Source organism: Syngnathus leptorhynchus, unplaced genomic scaffold (assembly GCF_054491065.1).
Source record: "Syngnathus leptorhynchus isolate UIUO unplaced genomic scaffold, UIUO_Slep HiC_scaffold_76, whole genome shotgun sequence".
In the NCBI taxonomy this organism is placed as follows: Eukaryota; Metazoa; Chordata; class Actinopteri; order Syngnathiformes; family Syngnathidae; genus Syngnathus; species Syngnathus leptorhynchus.
In genome coordinates this window covers 110,059-117,500 of record NW_028232043.1, presented here as the reverse complement: position 1 = coordinate 117,500, position 7,442 = coordinate 110,059, and the positions used below count along the sequence as shown (strand labels likewise).

At 60.7% G+C, this 7,442-nt stretch overlaps 1 non-coding gene across 1 annotated transcript in view; it reads right to left on the bottom strand.

Annotated features, from left to right (window-relative positions):
- LOC147038238 (18S ribosomal RNA) overlaps window positions 1-54 on the bottom strand; it is a 1,907-nt gene extending 1,853 nt beyond the window's left edge. Inside the window, exon 1 of the ribosomal RNA XR_015064019.1 lies at window positions 1-54. This exon is cut by the window's left edge and continues 1,853 nt beyond it. This is a non-coding gene — a ribosomal RNA (18S ribosomal RNA).
- Window positions 55-7,442: the final 7,388 nt, after the last annotated feature.

The following is a 7,442-nucleotide window of genomic DNA, read 5'->3' as shown; positions in this document are numbered from 1 at the left end:
TGCATGGCTTAATCTTTGAGACAAGCATATGCTACTGGCAGGATCAACCAGGTAGGAGAGAGGGTGGCTGGGTAGCGCCTCTCGCTCGCCGGCCCGCCGGAGCGGGGGCTCGCGCGACTGTTTTCCGGACGCCGGCCGCGGTTCGCGGGGGCTCTAGGTGGTCTGACGCTGCCGCGGGGTGAGATGGATCGGGCTGGACCCGGCGCAGCCGAAGCCGAGGACGCGGAACCTCGAATGCGACCCTCGCGGACCCCTAAACGAGAGGAGCTGCGCCCGGCCTCGTAAGACACCTCTTCTCCGGTGCTAGGTCGACCCCGACGCCGCTGGCCGCCGCCGCCGCCTTGCCGCTATCCCTCCGCACGTTTGGGGCCGGTGGCGACCCGCAGGACGGCCGACAACTCGCTCGTTTGGCGGGGCGATGCAAGGTTAGGCGAACTGGGCGGTAACTCGGGTTAGTCGAGGGGACTTCGCGGTGGACAGGGGGGTGCGAATCCGGCCGGGCGGCCCTTCGATGGAGCCTGGTGCAGGGACATTCAATGGGATGAGCCGCGCTCGCCGCGGAACCTTCGAGCGCCGCTACTCAGCAAGTAAACGAGAGGGAGCTGCGCCCGGCCTCGTAAGACGCCTCTTCTCCGGTGCGAGCGCCCCGACGCCGCTGGCCGCCGCCGCCGCCTTGCCGCTATCCCGCCGCGCGTTTGGGGAGGGAGGGCGACCCGTAGGACGGCCCGCCGACTACACGACCGTTTGGCAGAGCGAGTGCAAGGTTAGGCGAGCTGGGCGGTAACTCGGGTTAGTCTGGGGAGACTCGCGGTGGACAGGGTGGCGCGAATCCGGCCGGGCGGCCCCATCGATTAAGCATTGGTAGGGAGCCGAGGATGAGCCGTGCGAAGTGGCCTCGGAGGCGGTCCGTGGGGGACGACGGGGGGGGACGGGCGTCGGCCCTCCGGCCCGAGCAGAGAACGTTCGGTCACCCAAGCGGGAATCTGCGCCCCGGCACGAGTCGGACTCGGTCGGTGCGGCCCGCTGAGGCCCTCAACTATTCCCGTACGCGGGGGTCGGGAGCTGCGGCGCTGCGCCGGCGACTTACCCGCGCGAGGCACGCACTGCGTGCGGCCAGGATGCGGAGTTGGATCGGCGCTGGTTGGGAACCCTCGGGGAACGAAGGCGGACGGCGGCCAGCCGGCGCCGACGAACCCGTCGGGGAGGGGGCTGGTGGCAGGCGCGATCGGCACTATTGCTGACTGCCGGGAGGGAAGCTGCGCCCCGGCCGAGTCAGACTCAGCCGTTGCGGCCCCCCCGAGCCCGCAGCGCGTAGCGCGGAAGCCATACGCCCCCCCGATGCGGAGCGACAGACGCCCCCGCGACCGCGGTTGGTCGGGAAGGCTTTTCGGATAGAGGTCGGACGGTGTGTGTGGACGGCTTCCCGTGGTGCCGCCGCTATCAAGCCGGAGGGTTTGAGAAACGACATTCGCGGAAGGACCGGCGCGGCCGGCGGACGCTCGCACGCGCGGCGCCCGACACTCAGCCGCTCGCTCGGCCTCCGTGGATCGTGGCTAGGTGGGATGGATGCCAAACCGGGTCGTCTCGGTCTCGCCGCAGTACGGTCGCGCCGGGGCCTGCGGGGCGGCGCGGGGAGCGCACGCTCACGCGGCGGCCGGGGCGCTAGAGTGCGACCCGCAGTGGGTAGGAACCGTCCACCCGACGTCGGACGAGCCGAGGCCGATGGAGGCCCTACCAAGGCGGGTCATGAGTGCCAGTCGGTCAGTTGGGTGAGGGGGTACTCGGAGGCCCGCCGGGAGCAGACGGGCGACCGGGGATGGGGGGCGTACGCGGGCGGGCGCCGGGAGAAGACGGCCCGTCCGGGGTCGAATCTCGGCCTGTGTTTTCGGAGCCGGCCGGGCATCACGCTCCCTCCTTGGATGGACAACATTCGTAGTTGACACTTTGTGTCATTTTATCCGAGCAGACGGGCGCCGCGAGGCGACCGTCCGGGGCGACTCTCGGCCTGTGTTTAAGGAGCCGGCCGGGCATCACGCTCCTTCCTTGGATGGACAACATTCGTAGTTGACACTTTGTGTCATTTTATCCGAGCGGGCGGGCGCCGCGAGGCGGACCGTCCGGGGCGACTCTCGGCCTGTGTTTAAGGAGCCGGCCGGGCATCACGCTCCTTCCTTGGATGGACAACATTCGCAGTTGACACTTTGTGTCATTTTATCCGAGCAGACGGGCGCCGCGAGGCGGACCGTCCGGGGCGACTCTCGGCCTGTGTTTTCGGAGCCGGCCGGGCATCACGCTCCCTCCTTGGATGGACAACATTCGTAGTTGACACTTTGTGTCATTTTATCCGAGCAGACGGGCGCCGCGAGGCGACCGTCCGGGGCGACTCTCGGCCTGTGTTTAAGGAGCCGGCCGGGCATCACGCTCCTTCCTTGGATGGACAACATTCGCAGTTGACACTTTGTGTCATTTTATCCGAGCAGACGGGCGCCGCGAGGCGGACCGTCCGGAGCGACTCTCGGCCTGTGTTTTCGGAGCCGGCCGGGCATCACGCTCCCTCCTTGGATGGACAACATTCGTAGTTGACACTTTGTGTCATTTTATCCGAGCAGACGGGCGCCGCGAGGCGACCGTCCGGGGCGACTCTCGGCCTGTGTTTAAGGAGCCGGCCGGGCATCACGCTCCTTCCTTGGATGGACAACATTCGTAGTTGACACTTTGTGTCATTTTATCCGAGCGGGCGGGCGCCGCGAGGCGGACCGTCCGGGGCGACTCTCGGCCTGTGTTTAAGGAGCCGGCCGGGCATCACGCTCCTTCCTTGGATGGACAACATTCGCAGTTGACACTTTGTGTCATTTTATCCGAGCAGACGGGCGCCGCGAGGCGGACCGTCCGGGGCGACTCTCGGCCTGTGTTTTCGGAGCCGGCCGGGCATCACGCTCCCTCCTTGGATGGACAACATTCGTAGTTGACACTTTGTGTCATTTTATCCGAGCAGACGGGCGCCGCGAGGCGGACCGTCCGGGGCGACTCTCGGCCTGTGTTTAAGGAGCCGGCCGGGCATCACGCTCCTTCCTTGGATGGACAACATTCGCAGTTGACACTTTGTGTCATTTTGTTCGGCCTGTGTTTAAGGAGGCGGCCGTCCTCCACTCGGTCCGTGTTTAAGGAGCGACACTCGCGCTCCGGTTCGGCCTGTATTTAGGGAGGCGGCCGTCCTCCGCTTGGTCTGTGTTAAGGGCGACACTCTGTCCATGTTTGAGGAGCCTGGCCCTGACGCTCCTCTCCGGCCTGTGTTTAAGGAGGCGGCCGTCCTCCCCTTGGTCCGTGTTAAGGGCGACACTCGGTCCATGTTTGAGGAGCCTGGCCCTGACGCTCCTCTCCGGCCTGTGTTTAAGGAGGCGGCCGTCCTCCCCTTGGTCCGTGTTAAGGGCGACACTCGGTCCATGTTTGAGGAGCCTGGCCCTGACGCTCCTCTCCGGCCTGTGTTTAAGGAGGCGGCCGTCCTCCCCTTGGTCTGTGTTAAGGGCGACACTCGGTCCATGTTTGAGGAGCCTGGCCCTGACGCTCCTCTCCGGCCTGTGTTTAAGGAGGCGGCCGTCCTCCCCTTGGTCTGTGTTAAGGGCGACACTCGGTCCATGTTTGAGGAGCCTGGCCCTGACGCTCCTCTCCGGCCTGTGTTTAAGGAGGCGGCCGTCCTCCCCTTGGTCCGTGTTAAGGGCGACACTCGGTCCATGTTTGAGGAGCCTGGCCCTGACGCTCCTCTCCGGCCTGTGTTTAAGGAGGCGGCCGTCCTCCCCTTGGTCCGTGTTAAGGGCGACACTCGGTCCATGTTTGAGGAGCCTGGCCCTGACGCTCCTCTCCGGCCTGTGTTTAAGGAGGCGGCCGTCCTCCGCTTGGTCTGTGTTAAGGGCGACACTCGGTCCGTGTTTAAGGAGCCGGCCCTGACGCTCCTCTTCGGCCTGTGTTTAAGGAGGCGGCCGTCCTCCACTTCCTTCCATGCACCACCACATTCGCAGTTGACACTTTGCCATTTTTTCAGAGAGGTGACACTTAGTCGTTTTTTCGAAAGTTGACACTTAGTCGTTTTTTCGAAAGTTGACACTTTGCCGTTTTTTCAGAGAGGCGACACTTAGTCGTTTTTTCGAAAGTTGACACTTAGCCGTTTTTTCGAAAGTTGACACTTAGCCGTTTTTTCGAAAGTTGACACTTAGCCGTTTTTTCGAAAGTTGACACTTAGTCACTTTTTCGCCACAGTGACACCTCCAGCGCGTGCCACGGCGCTTTTCAGGTCTTCTATCCGACCTTGTGCTGTCGAGGACGGCGTGTCCGACGCCGTGGGGAGACCAGCACCATCTCCTCCATACTCGTAAACGGGGTGCTTTGGAAAACGGGGGGAAAGTCGATGAGTACACTGACTACTGGGACCATTTCATTGTACTCTGGCGCACCTGAAGACCAAAAAAGGTACTGCACCTTAGCCCGGGTACCTCACCCCCTGGTACCTCGAGGAGAACTTAGAAAAATTTCGACAAATTTTTGGTGAGCTCCAGGGAGAGAGGCTGATTTTTCGCTTTTTGAGGCCGACCGCCGAACCGGCGCGGGGCGGACTCACAAGCCCCGCAGAGCCGTGGGCACTTAGTCGTTTTTTCAGAGAGGCGACACTTAGTCGTTTTTTCAGAGGCGACACTTAGTCGTTTTTTCGAAAGTTGACACTTAGCCGTTTTTTCGAAAGTCGACACTTAGCCGTTTTTTTGGAAAGTTGACACTTAGTCGTTTTTTCGAAAGTTGACACTTAGTCGTTTTTTCGCCACAATTGGCTCTGAGCTCCAGGGGGAGAGCCTGGTTTTGCCTTATTTCAGGCCGGCTGGGGAACCGGCGCGGGTCGGATGCACGAGCCCGGCAGAGCCGTGGGCACTTAGAAAATTTTCGCCGATTAAGCTGGGACCTCCAGGCGGAGACCGGCATTCCTCGTCCTCGGGGTTCGACCCAGGAACCGGCGCTGGGCAGACGCCGTAGCCACGCAGAGCCGTGGGCACTTAGAAAATATTCGCCAAGTTGGCTCTGAGCTCCAGGCGGAGAGGCTGGTTTTGCCTTATTTCAGGCCGGCTGGGGAACCGGCGCGGGTCGGATGCACGAGCCCGCAGAGCCGTGGGCACTTTGCCATTTTCTCAGAGTCGACACTTAGTCGTTTTTTCAGAGAGGCGACACTCTGTCGTTTTTTCGAAAGTTGACACTTTGCCGTTTTTTCAGAGAGGCGACACTTAGCCGTTTTTTCGAAAGTTGACACTTAGCCGTTTTTTCGAAAGTCGACACTTAGCCGTTTTTTCAGAGATGTGACACTTTGCCGTTTTTTCGAAAGTCGACACTTAGCCGTTTTTTCAGAGATGTGACACTTAGAAACTTTTTGCCAAGTTGGCTGTGAGCTCCAGGAGGAGACCGTTATTTTTCGTCATTCGAGGCCGACTGCGGAACCGGCGCTGGGCGGACGCCAAAGCTCGGCAGGGCCGTGGGCACTTAGAAACTTTTTGCCAAGTTGGCTGTGAGCTCCAGGAGGAGACCGTCATTTTTCGTCATTCGAGGCCGACTGCGGCACCGGCGCTGAGCGGACGCCAAAGCTCGGCAGGGCCGTGGGCACTTAGAAACTTTTTGCCAAGTTGGCTGTGAGCTCCAGGAGGAGACCGTTATTTTTCGTCATTCGAGGCCGACTGCGGAACCGGCGCTGGGCGGACGCCAAAGCTCGGCAGGGCCGTGGGCACTTAGAAACTTTTTGCCAAGTTGGCTGTGAGCTCCAGGAGGAGACCGTCATTTTTCGTCATTCGAGGCCGACTGCGGCACCGGCGCTGAGCGGACGCCAAAGCTCGGCAGGGCCGTGGGCACTTAGAAACTTTTTGCCAAGTTGGCTGTGAGCTCCAGGAGGAGACCGTTATTTTTCGTCATTCTAGGCCGACTGCGGAACCGGCGCTGGGCGGACGCCAAAGCTCGGCAGGGCCGTGGGCACTTAGAAACTTTTTGCCAAGTTGGCTGTGAGCTCCAGGAGGAGACCGTTATTTTTCGTCATTCGAGGCCGACTGAGGAACCGGCGCTGGGCGGACGCCAAAGCTCGGCAGGGCCGTGGGCACTTAGAAACTTTTTGCCAAGTTGGCTGTGAGCTCCAGGAGGAGACCGTCATTTTTCGTCATTCGAGGCCGACTGCGGCACCGGCGCTGAGCGGACGCCAAAGCTCGGAAGGGCCGTGGGCACTTAGAAACTTTTTGCCAAGTTGGCTGTGAGCTCCAGGAGGAGACCGTCTTTTTTCGTCATTCGAGGCCGACTGCGGAACCGGCGCTGGGCGGACGCCAAAGCTCGGCAGGGCCGTGGGCACTTAGAAACTTTTTGCCAAGTTGGCTGTGAGCTCCAGGAGGAGACCGTTATTTTTCGTCATTCGAGGCCGACTGCGGAACCGGCGCTGAGCGGACGCCAAAGCTCGGCAGGGCCGTGGGCACTTAGAAACTTTTTGCCAAGTTGGCTGTGAGCTCCAGGAGGAGACCGTTATTTTTCGTCATTCGAGGCCGACTGCGGAACCGGCGCTGAGCGGACGCCAAAGCTCGGCAGGGCCGTGGGCACTTAGAAACTTTTTGCCAAGTTGGCTGTGAGCTCCAGGAGGAGACCGTTATTTTTCGTCATTGGAGGCCGACTGCGGAACCGGCGCTGGGCGGACGCCAAAGCTCGGCAGGGCCGTGGGCACTTAGAAACTTTTTGCCAAGTTGGCTGTGAGCTCCAGGAGGAGACCGTTATTTTTCGTCATTGGAGGCCGACTGCGGAACCGGCGCGGGTCGGATGCACGAGCCCGCAGAGCCGTGGGCACTTTGCCACTTTTTCGCCACAATTGGCTGTGAGCTCCAGGAGGAGACCGTTATTTTTCGTCATTCTAGGCCGGTTGCAGAACCGGCGCGGCTCGGATGCACGAGCCCGCAGAGCCGTGGGCACTTAGAAAATTTTCAGAGAGGCGACACTTTGCCATTTTTTCAGAGAGGTGACACTTAGTCGTTTTTTCGAAAGTTGACACTTAGCCGTTTTTTCGAAAGTTGACACTTAGTCGTTTTTTCGAAAGTTGACACTTAGTCGTTTTTTCGCCAAAGTGCCCACCTCCAGCGCGTGCCACGGCGCTTTCCAGGTCTTCTATCCGACCTTGTGCTGTCGAGGACGGCGTGTCCGACGCCGTGGGGAGACCAGCACCATCTCCTCCATACTCGTAAACGAGGTGCTTTGGAAAACGGGGGGAAAGTCGATGAGTACACTGACTACTGGGACCATTTCATTGTACTCTGGCGCACCTGAAGACCAAAAAAGGTACTGCACCTTAGCCCGGGTACCTCACCCCCTGGTACCTCGAGGAGAACTTAGAAAAATTTCGACAAATTTTTGGTGAGCTCCAGGGAGAGAGGCTGATTTTTTGCTTTTTG